Source organism: Phocoena sinus, chromosome 2, assembly GCF_008692025.1.
Source record: "Phocoena sinus isolate mPhoSin1 chromosome 2, mPhoSin1.pri, whole genome shotgun sequence".
NCBI classification, from domain to species: domain Eukaryota; kingdom Metazoa; phylum Chordata; class Mammalia; order Artiodactyla; family Phocoenidae; genus Phocoena; species Phocoena sinus.
The window spans coordinates 54,909,217-54,921,333 of NC_045764.1; positions in this window are offsets into that span (position 1 = coordinate 54,909,217).

Here is a 12,117-nt window from a genome sequence, read left to right on the forward strand (position 1 = left end):
ATGAAGTTGAGCATTCTTTCATGTGTTTGCTGGCAGTCTGTATATCTTCTTTGGAGAAATGTCTATTTAGGTCTTCTGCCCATTTTGGGATTGGGTTGTTTGTTTTTTGTTATTGAGTTGCAGGAGCTGCTTGTAAATTAATCCTTTGTCAGTTGCTTCATTTGCAAATATTTTCCCCCATTCTGAGGGTTGTCTTTTGGTCTTGTTTATGGTTTCCTTTGCTGTGCAAAGGCTTTGAAGTTTCATTAGGTCCCATTTGCTTATTTTTGTTTTTATTTCCATTGCTCTAGGAGTTGGGTCAAAAAGGATCTTGCTGTGATTTATGTCATAGAGTGCTCTGCCTATGTTTTCCTCTAAGAGTTTGATAGTTTCTGGCCTTACATTTAAGTCTTTAATCCATTCTGGGCTTATTTTTGTGTATGGTGTTAGGGAGTGACCAGATCTCATACTTTTACATGTACCTGTCCAGTTTTCCCAGCACCACTTATTAAAGAGGCTGTCCTTTTTCCACTGTACATTCCTGCCTCCTTTATCAAAGATAAGGTGACCATATGTGCGTGGGTTTATCTCTGTGCTTTCTATCCTGTTGCATTGATCTATCTTTCTGTTTTGTATCACTACCATATTGTCTTGATTACTGTAGCTTTGTAGTATAGTCTGAAGTCAGGGAGACCGAAGCATCCAGCTCCATTTTTCATTCTCAAGATTGCTTTGGCTATTCGGGGTCTTTTGTGTTTCCATACAAATTGTGAACTTTTCTGTTCTAGTTCTGTGAAAAATGCCAGTGGTAGTTTGATAGGGATTGCATTGAATCTGTAGATTGCTTTGGAGAGTAGAGTCATTTTCACAATGTTGATGCTTCCAATCCAAGAGCATGGTATATCTCTCCATCTATTTGTATCATCTTTAATTTCTTTCATCAGTGTCTTATAATTTTCTGCATACAGGTCTTCTGCCTCCTTAGGTAGGTTTATTCCTAGATATTTTATTCTTTTTGTTGTGATGGTAAATGGGAGTGTTTTCTTCATTTCACTTTCAGATATTTCTTCATTAGTGTATAGGAAAGCCAGAGATTTCTGTGCATTAATTTTGTATCCTGAAACTTTACCGAATTCATTGATTAGCTCTAGTAGTTTTCTGGTAGCATCTTTAGGATTCTCTATGTATAGTATCATGTCATCTGCAAACAGTGACAGCTTTACTTCTTTTCCGATTTGGATTCCTTTTATTTCCTTTTCTTCTCTGATTGCTTTGGCTAAAACCTCCAAAACTATGTTGAATAAGAGTGGTGAGAGTGGGCAATCTTGTCTTGTTCCTGATCTTAGTGGAAATGCTTTCAGTTTTTCATCATTGAGGATGATGTTGTCTGTGGGTTTGTCATATATGACCTTTATTATGTTGAGGAAAGTTCCCTGTATGCCTACTTTCTGCAGGGTTTTTATCATAAATAGGTGTTGAATTTTGTCAAAAGCTTTCTCTGCATCTATTGAGATGATGATGTGGTTTTTCTCCTTTAATTTGTTAATATGGTTTATCACATGGATTGATTTGCATATATTAAAGATTCCTTGCATTCCTGGTATAAACCCCACTTGATGATGGTGTATGATTCTTTTAATGTGCTGATGGATTCTGTTTGCTAGTATTTTGTTGAGGATTTTTGCATCTATGTTCATCAGTGATATTGACCTGTAGTTTTTTCCTTTGTGACATCATTGTCTGGTTTTGGTATCAAGGTGATGGTGGCCTCGTAGAAGGAGTTTGGGAGTGTTCCTCCCTCTGCTATGCTTTGGAAGAGTTTGAGAAGGATAGGTGTTGACTCTTCTCTAAATGTTTGATAGAATTCGCCTGTGAAGCCATCTGGTCCTGGGCTTTTGTTTGTTGGAAGATTTTTAATCACAGTTTCAATTTCAGTGCTTGTGATTGGTCTGTTCATATTTTCTATTTCTTCCTGATTCAGTCTTGGCAGATTGCGCATTTCTAAGAATTTGTCCATTTCTTCCAGGTTGTCCATTTTATTGGCATACAGTTGCTTGTAGTAATCTCTCAAGATTGTTTGTATTTCTGCAGTGTCAGTTGTTACTTCTCCTGTTTCATTTCTAATTCTATTGATTTGAGTTTTCTCCCTTTTTTTCTCGATGAGTCTGGCATATGGTTTATCAATTTTATCTTCTCAAAGAACCCGCTTTAAGTTTTATTGATCTTTGCTATTGTTTCTTTCATTTCTTTTTCACTTATTTCTGATCTGATTTTTATGATTTCTTTCCTTCTGCTAATTTTGGGGTTTTTTTGTTCTTCTTTCTCTAATTGCTTTAGGTGCAAGGTTAGGTTGTTTATTCAAGATGTGTCCTGTTTCTTAAGGTGGGATTGTATTGCTATAAATTTCCCTCTTAGAACTGCTTTTGCTGCATCTCATAGGTTTCGGGTCATCGTGTCTCCATTGTCATTTGTTTCTAGGTATTTTCTAATTTGCTCTTTGATTTCTTCAGTGATCACTTCGTTATTAAGTAATGTATTGTTTAGCCTCCATGTGTTTGTATTTTTTACAGATTTTTTCCTGTAATTGATATCTAGTCTTATAGCGTTGTGGTCAGTAAAGATACTTGAAACAATTTCAATTTTCTTAAATTTACCAAGGCTTGACTTGTGACCCAAGATATGATCTACCCTGGAGAATGTTCCATAAGCACTTGAGAGAAATGTGTATTCTGTTGTTTTTGGATGGAGTGTCCTATAAATATCAATTAAGTCCATGTTGTTTAATGTATCATTTAAAGCTTGTGTTTCCTTATTTATTTCCATTTTGGATGATCCGTCCATTGGTGAAAGTGGGGTGTTAAAATCCCCTACTATGAATGTGCTACTGTCGATTTCCCCTTTTATGGCAATTAGTATTTGCCTTAGGTATTGAAGTGCTCCTATGTTGGGTGCATAAATATTTACAATTGTTATATCTTCTTCTTGGATCGATCCCTTGATCATTATGTAGTGTCCTTGTTTGTCTCTCCTAATAGACTTTATTTTAAAGTCTATTTTCTCTGATATGAGAATTGCTACTTCAGCTTTCTTTTGGTTTCCATTTGCATGGAATATCTTTTTCCATCCCCTTACTTTCAGTCTGTATGTTTCTCTAGATCTGAAGTGGGTCTCTTGTAGACAGCATATATATGGGTCTTGTTTTTGTACCCATTCAGCCAATCTGTGTCTTTTGGTGGGAGCATTAATCCATTTACATTTAAGGTAATTATTAGTATGTATGTTCCTATTCCCATTTTCTAAATTGTTTTGGGTTTGTTATTATAGGTCTTTTCCTTCTGTTGTGTTTCTTGCCTACAGAAGTTCCTTTACATTTGTTGTAAAGCTGGTTTGGTGGTGCTGAACTCTCTCAGCTTTTGCTTGTCTGTAAAGGTTTTAATTTCTCCATCAAATCTGAATGAGATCCTGGCTGGGTAGAGTAATCTTGGTTGCAGGTTTTTCTCCTTCATCACTTTCAGTATGTCGTGACACTCCCTTCTGGCTTGCAGAGTTTCTGCTGAGAGATCAGCTGTTAACCTTATGGGGATTCCTTTGTGTGTTAGTTGTTGTTTTTTCCCTTGCTGCTTTTAATATGCTTTCTTTGTATTTAATTTTTGACAGTTTGATTAATATGTGTTTTGGCGTATTTCTCTTGGATTTATCCTGTATGGGACTCTCTGTGCTTCCTGGACTTGATTGACTATTTCCTTTCCCATATTAGGGAAGTTTTCAACTATAATGTCTTCAAATATTTTCTGTCCCTTTCTTTTTCTCTTCTTCTTCTGGAACCCCTATAATTCGAATGTTGGTGCATTTAATGTTGTCCCAGAGGGCTCTGAGACTGTCCTCAGTTCTTTTCATTCTTTTTTCTTCATTTTGCTCTGCAGTAGTTATTTCCACTATTTTATCTTCTAGGTCACTTATCTGTTCTTCTGCCTCAGTTATTCTGCTATTGGTCCCTTCTAGAGTATTTTTAATTTCATTTATTGTGTTGTTCATCATTGTTTGTTTCATCTTTAGTTCTTCTGGTCCTTGTTAAATGTTTCTTGCATTTTGTCCATTCTATTTCCAAGATTTTGGATTATCTTTACTATCATTATTCTGAATTCTTTTTCAGGTAGACTGCCTATTTTCTCTTCATTTGTTAGGTCTGGTGGGTTTTTATCTTGCTCCTTCATCTGTGGTGTGTTTTTCTGTCTTCTCATTTTGCTTATCTTACTGTTTGGGGTCTCCTTTTTGCAGGTTGCAGGTTCGTAGTTCCCATTGTTTTTGGTGTCTGTTCCCAGTGGCTAAGGTTGTTTCAGTGGGTTGTGTAGGTTTCCTGGTGGAGGGGACTAGTGCCTGTTTTCTGGTGGATGAGGCTGGATTTTGTCTTTCTGGTGGGCAGGTCCATGTCTGGTGGTGTGTTTTGGGGTGTCTGTGGACTTGTTTTGATTTTAGGCAGCCTCTCTGCTAATGGGTAGGGTTGTGTTCCTGTTTTGCTAGTTGTTTGGCTAGGGTGTCCAGCACTGTAGCTTGCTGGTCGTTGAGTGAAGCTGGGTGCTGGCATTGAGGTGAAGATCTCTGGGAGATTTTCGCTGTTTGATATTATGTGGAGCTGGGAGGTCTCTTGTTGACCAGTGTCCTGAAGTTGGCTCTCCCACCTCAGAGGGACAGCACTGACTCCTGGTTGCAGCACCAAGAGCCTTTCATCCACACGGCTCAGGAGAAAAGGGAGAAAAAGTAGAGAGAAAGAATTAGTAGAAGTAGGAAGAAAGGAAGAAAAGAAAGGGAATAAGGATGGAAGGAAGGAAGGAAGAAAGAAAGAGACAGAAAAAAGGAAAGAAGGAAAGAAGGAAGGGAGGGAGGGAGGGAGTGAAGGAGGGAGGGATGGTGGGAGGAAGGAAGCAAGGAGGCAAGGAAGGAAAAACAACAGAAAGAAAGAAGATAAAGTAAAATAAAATAAAATAAATTTATTAAATTAAGAAATAATTATTAAGAAAAAAAAACGGACAGACAGAACCTTAGGACAAATTGTGGAAGCAAAGCTATACAGACAAAATCTCATACAGAAACATACACATCCACACTCACAAAATGAGGAAAAGGGGAAAAAATCATAAATCTTGCTCTCAAAGTCCACCTCCTCAATTTGGAATGATTCGTTGTCTAAAGGAGGGAAGGAAGGAAGGAAGGAAAGAAAGAAAGAAAGAAAGATGAAAGGAAGAAAGAAAGAAAGAAGATAAAGTAAAATAAAATAAAGTTATTAAAATTAAAATTATTAAAAAAAAATTAAAAAAAGAAAACGGATGGATAGAACCCTAGGATAAATGGTGGAAGCAAAGCTATACAGACAAAATCTCACACAGAAGCATAGACATACACACTCACAAAAAGAGGAAAAGGGGAAAAAATCATAAATCTTGCCCTCAAAGTCCACCTCCTCAATTTGGGATGATTCGTTGTCTATTCTTGTATTCCACAGTTGCAGGGTACATCAAGTTGATTGTGGAGCTTTAATCTGCTGCTTCTGAGGCTGCTGGGAGAGATTTCCCTTTCTCTTCTTTGTTCTCACAGCTCCCAGGGCCTCAGCTTTGGATATGGCCCCGCCTCTGCGTGTAGGTCGCCAGAGGGCATCTGTTTTTCGCTCAGACAGGACGGGGTTAAAGGAGCCGCTGTTTCGGGGGCTCTGGCTACTCAGGCCGTGGGGAGGGAGGGGCACGGAGTGTGGGGCGAGCCTGCGGTGGCAGAGGCCGGCGTGACGTTGCATCAGCCTGAGGCTCGCCATGGGGTCTCCCGAGGAAGTTGTCCCTGGATTCCGGGAACCTGGCAGTGGCGGGCTGCACAGGCTCCCCAGAAGGGAGGTGTGGATAGTGATCTGTGCTCGCACACAGGCTTCTTGGTGGCGGCAGCAGCAGCTTTAGCATCTCCTGCCCGTCTCTGGGGTCCGCGCTTTTAGCCGCGGCTCGCGCCCGTCTCTGGAGCTCCTTTAAGCGGTGCTCTTAAAACCCTCTCCTCGCACACCAGGAAACAAAGAGGGAAGAAAAAGTCTCTTGCTTCTTCGGCAGCTCCAGACCTTTTCATGGACTCCCTCCTGGCTATCCGTGACGCACTAACCCCTGCAGGCTGTGTTCACTCCACCAGTCCTCTGCCTGCGCTTGGACCAAAGCCCGAGCCTCAGCTCGCAGCCCCGTGCACCCGGGTGCGTGAGCAGACAAGCCTCTCGGGCTGGTGAGTGCCGGTCAGCACTGATCCTCTGTGTGGGAATCTCTCCGCTTTGCCCTCCGCACCCCTGTTGCTGCACTCTCTTCTGCGGCTCCGAAACTCCCCCTCCTCCACCACCCACAGTCTCTGCCCACGAAGGGGCTTCCTAGTATGTGGAAACCTTTCCTCTTTCACAGCTCCCTCCCACTGGTGCAGGTCCCGTCCCTATTCTTTTGTCTCTGTTTTTTATTTTCTTTTGCCCTACCCAGGTACGTGGGGAATTTCTTGCCTTTTGGGAGGTCTGAGGTCTTCTGCCAGCGTTCAGTAAGTGTTCTGTAGGAGTTGTTGCATGTGTAGATGTATTTCTGGTGTGTCCATGGGGAGGAAGGTGATCTCCACGTCTTACTCTTCCGCCACCTTCCCCTCATCCCCGGTACGTGACTCTTTTTGAATTATGGTTTTCTCAGAGTATATGCCCAGTAGTGGGATTGCTGGGTCATATGGTAGTTCTATTTGTAGTTTTTTAAGGAACCTCCATACTGTTCTCCACAGTGGCTGTATCAATTTACATTCCCACTGAACACTGCAAGAGGGTTCCCTTTTCTCCACACCCTCTCCAGCTTTTATTGTTTCTAGATTTTTTGATGATGGCCATTCTGACTGGTGTGAGATGATATCTCAGTGTAGTTTTAATTTGCATTTCTCTAATGATTAATGAAGTTGAGCATTCTTTCATGTGTTTGTTGGCAGTCTGTATATCTTCTTTGGAGAAATGTCTATTTAGGTCTTCTGCCCATTTTTGGATTGGGTTGTTTGTTTTTTTGTTATTGAGCTGCATGAGCTGCTTGTAAATTTTGGAGATGAATCCTTTGTCAGCTGCTTCATTTGCAAATATTTTCTCCCATTCTGAGGGTTGTCTTTTGGTCTTGTTTACGGTTTCCTTTGTTGTGCAAAAGCTTTGAAGTTTCATTAGGTCCCATTTATTTTTGTTTTTATTTCCATTTCTCTGGGAGGTGGGTCAGAAAGGATCTTGCTGTGATTTATGTCATAGAGTATTCTGCCTATGTTTTCCTCTAAGAGTTTGATAGTTTCTGGCCTTACATTTAGGTCTTTAATCCATTTTGAGCTTATTTTTGTGTATGGTGTTAGGGAGTGATCAGATCTCATACTTTTACATGTACCTGTCCAGTTTTCTCAGCACCACTTATTGAAGAGGCTGTCCTTTCTCCACTATACATTCCTGCCTCCTTTATCAAAGATAAGGTGACCATATATGGGTGGGTTTATCTCTGGGCTTTCTATCCTGTTGCATTGATCTATCTTTCTGTTTTTGTGCCACTACCATACTGTCTTGATTACTGTAGCTTTGTAGTATAGTCTGAAGTCAGGGAGACCGAAGCATCCAGCTCCATTTTTCATTCTCAAGATTGCTGTGGCTATTCGGGGTCTTTTGTGTTTCCATACAAATTGTGAAATTTTTTGTTCTAGTTCTGTAAAAAATGCCAATGGTAGTTTGATAGGGATTGCATTGAATCTGTAGATTGCTTTGGGGAGTAGAGTCATTTTCACAATGTTGATGTTTCCAATCCAAGAGCATGGTATATCTCTCCATCTATTTGTATCATCTTTAATTTCTTTCATCAGTGTCATAATTTTCTGCATACAGGTCTTCTGCCTCCTTGGGTAGGTTTATTCCTATATATTTTATTCTTTTTGTTGCAATGGTAAATGGGAGAGTTTTCTTGATTTCACTTTCAGATTTTTCATCATTAGTGTATAGGAATGCCAGAGATTTCTGTTCACTAATTTTGTATCCTGCTACTTCACCAAATTCATTGATAAGCTCTAGTAGTTTTCTGGTAGCATCTTTAGCATTCTCTATGTATAGTATCAGGTCATCTGCAAACAGAGACAGCTTTACTTCTTTTCCGATTTGGATTCCTTTTATTTCCTTTTCTTCTCTGATTGCTGTGGCTAAAACTTCCAAAACTATATTGAATAAGAGTGGTGAGAGTGGGCAACCTTGTCTTGTTCCTGATCTTAGTGGAAATGCTTTCAGTTTTTCACCATTGAGGACGATGTTGTCTGTGGGTTTGTCGTATATGGCCTTTATCATGTTGAGGAAAGTTCCCTCTGTGCCTACTTTCTGCAGGGTTTTTATCATAAATGGGTGTTGAATTTTGTTGAAAGCCTTCTCTGCATCTATTGAGATGATCATATGCTTTTTCTCCTTCAATTTGTCAATATGGTTTATCACATTAATTGTTTTGCGTGTATTGAAGAATCCTTGCATTCCTGGAATAAACCCCACTTGATCATGGTGTATGATCCTTTTAATGTGCTGTTGGATTCTGTTTGCTAGTATTTTTTTGCGGATTTTTGCATCTATGTTCATCAGTGATATTGGCCTGTACTTTTCTTTCTTTGTGACACCCTTGTCTGGTGTTGGTATCAAGGTGATGGTGGCCTCGTGAAATGAGTTTGGGAGTGTTCCTCCCCCTGCTATATTTTGGAAGAGTTTGACAAGGATAGGTGTGAGCTCTTCTCTATATGTTTGATAGAATTCGGCTGTGAAGCCATTTGGTCCTGGAGTTTTGTTTGTTGGAAGATTTTTTTCTTCTTTTTTTGTGATACGCGGGCCTCTCACTGTTGTGGCCTCTCCCGTTGTGAAGCACAGGCTCTGGATGCACAGGCTCAGTGGCCATGGGTCACGGGCCCAGCCGCTCTGCAGCACGTGGGATCTTTCCAGACTGGGGCACAAACCCGTGTCCCCTGCATCGGCAGGCAGACTCTCAACCACTGCACCACCAGGGAAGACATTCTTGGAAGATTTTTAATCACAGTTTCAATTTCTGTGCTTGTTATTGGTCTGTTCATATTTTCTATTTCTTCCTGATTCAGTCTTGGCAGGTTGTGCATTTCTAAGAATTTGTCCATTTCTTCCAGGTTGTCCATTTTATTGGCATACAGTTGCTTGTAGTAATCTCTCATGATCGTTTGTATTTCTGCAGTGTCAGTTGTTACTTCTCCTGTTTCATTTCTAATTCTATTGATTTGAGTCTTCTCCCTCTTTTTCTTGATGAGTCTGGCTAATGGTTAATCAATTTTGTTTATCTTCTCAAAGAATCAGTTTTTAGTTTTGTTGATCTTTGTTATCATTTCCTTCATTTCTTTTTCACTTATTTCTGATCTGATTTTTATGATTTCTTTCCTTCTGCTAACTGTGGGGGTTTTTTGTTCTTCTTTCTCTAATTGCTTGAGGTGCAAGGTTAGGTTGTTTATTCGAGATGTTTCCTGTTTCTTAAGGTAGGACTGTATTGCTATAAACTTCCCTCTTAGAACTGCTTCTTCTGTATCCCATAGATTTTGGGTCGTCGTGTCTCCGTTGTCATTCGTTTTTAGGTATTTTTAAATTTCCTCTTTGATTTCTCCAGTGAACACTTCATTTTTAAGTAGTGTATTGTTTAGCCTCCATGTGTTTGTATTTTTTACAGATCTTTTCCTGTAATTGATATCTAGTCTCGTAGCGTTGTGGTCGGAAAAGATACTTGAAACATTCAATTTTCTTAAATTTACCAAGGCTTGACTTGTGACCCAAGATATGATCTACCCTGGAGAATGTTCCATGAGCACTTGAGAAAAATGTGTATTCTGTTTTTTTTTGGATGGCATGTCCTATAAAAATTATTTAAGTCATTGTTGTTTAATGTATCATTTAAAGCTTGTGTTTCCTTATTTATTTTCATTTTGGATGATCTGTCCATTGGTGAAAGTGGGGTGTTAAAGTACCCTACTATGAATGTGTTACTGTTGATTTCCCCTTTTATGGCTGTTAGTATGTGCCTTATATATTGAGGTGCTCCTATGTTGGGTGCATAAACATTTAGAATTGTTATATCTTCTTCTTGGATCGATCTCTTGATCATTATGTAGTGTCCTTCTTTGTCTCTTCTAATAGTCTTTATTTTAAAGTCTATTTTCTCTGATATGAGAATTGCTACTCCAGCTTTCTTTTGGTTTCCATTTGCATGAAATACCTTTTTCCATCCCCTTACTTTCAGTCTGTATGTGTCTCTAGGTCTGAATTGGGTCTCTTGTAGACAGCAAGTATATGGGTCTTGTTTTTGTATCCATTCAGCCAATCTGTGTCTTTTGGTGGGAGCATTTAGTCCATTTACATTTAAGGTAATTATCAATATATATGTTCCTATTCCCATTTTCTTAATTGTTTTGGATTCATTATTGTAGGTCTTTTCCTTCGTGTTTCTTGCCAAACAACTAGCAAGACAGGAACACAACCCTACCCATTAGCAGAGAGGCTGCCTAAAATCATAATAAGTCCACAGATACCCCAACACACACCACCAGACGTGGACCTGCCCACCAGAAAGAGAAGACCAAGCCTGATCCACCAGAACACAGGCACTAGTCCCCTCCACCAGGAAGCCTACACAAGCCACTGAACCAACCTTAGCCACTGGGGACAGACATCAAAAACAATGGGAACTACGAATCTGCAGCCTGCAAAAAGGAGACCCCAAACACAGTAAGATAAGCAAAATGAGAAGACAGAAAAACACACCTCAGATGAGGGAGCAAGATGAAAACCCACCAGACCTAACAAATGAAGAGCAAATAGGCAGTCTACCTGATAAAGAATTCAGGATAATGATAGTAAAGATGATCCAAAATCTTGGAAATAGAATGGACAAAATGCAAGAAACGTTTAACAAGGACCTAGAAGAACTAAAGATGAAACAAACAACGATGAACAACACAATAAATGAAATTAAAAATACTCTAGATGAGATCAATAGCAGAATAACTGAGGCAGAAGAACGGATAAGTGACCTGGAAGATAATATAGTGGAAATAACTGCTGCAGAGCAAAATGAGGAAAAAAGAATGAAAAGAACTGAGGACAGTCTCAGAGCCCTCTGGGACAACATTAAATGCACCAACATTCGAATTATAGGGGTTCCAGAAGAAGAAGAGAAAAAGAAAGGGACAGAAAATATTTGAAGACATTATAGTTGAAAACTTCCCTAATATGGGAAAGGAAATAGTCAATCAAGTCCAGGAAGCACAGAGAGTCCCATACAGGATAAATACAAGGAGAAATACGCCAAAACACATATTAATCAAACTGTCAAAAATTAAATACAAAGAAAACATATTAAAAGCAGCAAGGGAAAAACAACAAATAAAACAGAAGGGAATCCCCATAAGGTTAACAGCTGATCTCTCAGCAGAAACTCTGCAAGCCAGAAGGGAGTGGCAGGACATATTTGAAGTGATGAAGGAGAAAAACCTGCAACCAAGATTACTCTACCCAGCCAGGATCTCATTCAGATTTGATGGAGAAATTAAAACCTTTACAGACAAGCAAAAGCTGAGAGAGTTCAGCACCACCAAACTAGCTTAACAACAACTGCTAAAGGAGAATATTGTTCTTATAACACTTTTAGGAAGCAATGAATAAAAGTGATGACTGGAAAATTGAGAAAACATTTCAAGGAAACATATTTTTGCAATTGAAAAAACTTATCTTTGTTTTCTGGGAAAGCTGCAACACACACACACCACCCCCACCACCCCCACCACCCGCCCACGGATTTACACCCTAGCTCTACTAGGTTTTAGGTGTGGGACATGGGCAAGTTACTTATTTTAAGCTCAATTTCCTAATCCATGAAATGCATAATAGCAAAGGTTGTTGTCAGTATTAGTACAATTTATTTAAGCAACTAGCACTTAATTGGTTCAGAAATGCAATTTGTGGAAATGAATTCATTTTCAGGAACTTTGCGTTAAGTACTGAAATATAGATGCAATCACTATCATGCTTAGCAGGAACTAAAAAAGAAGCAATATAAAATATTTTATGTCAAGAATAATATCAGCGTTAGAATTTTTAAA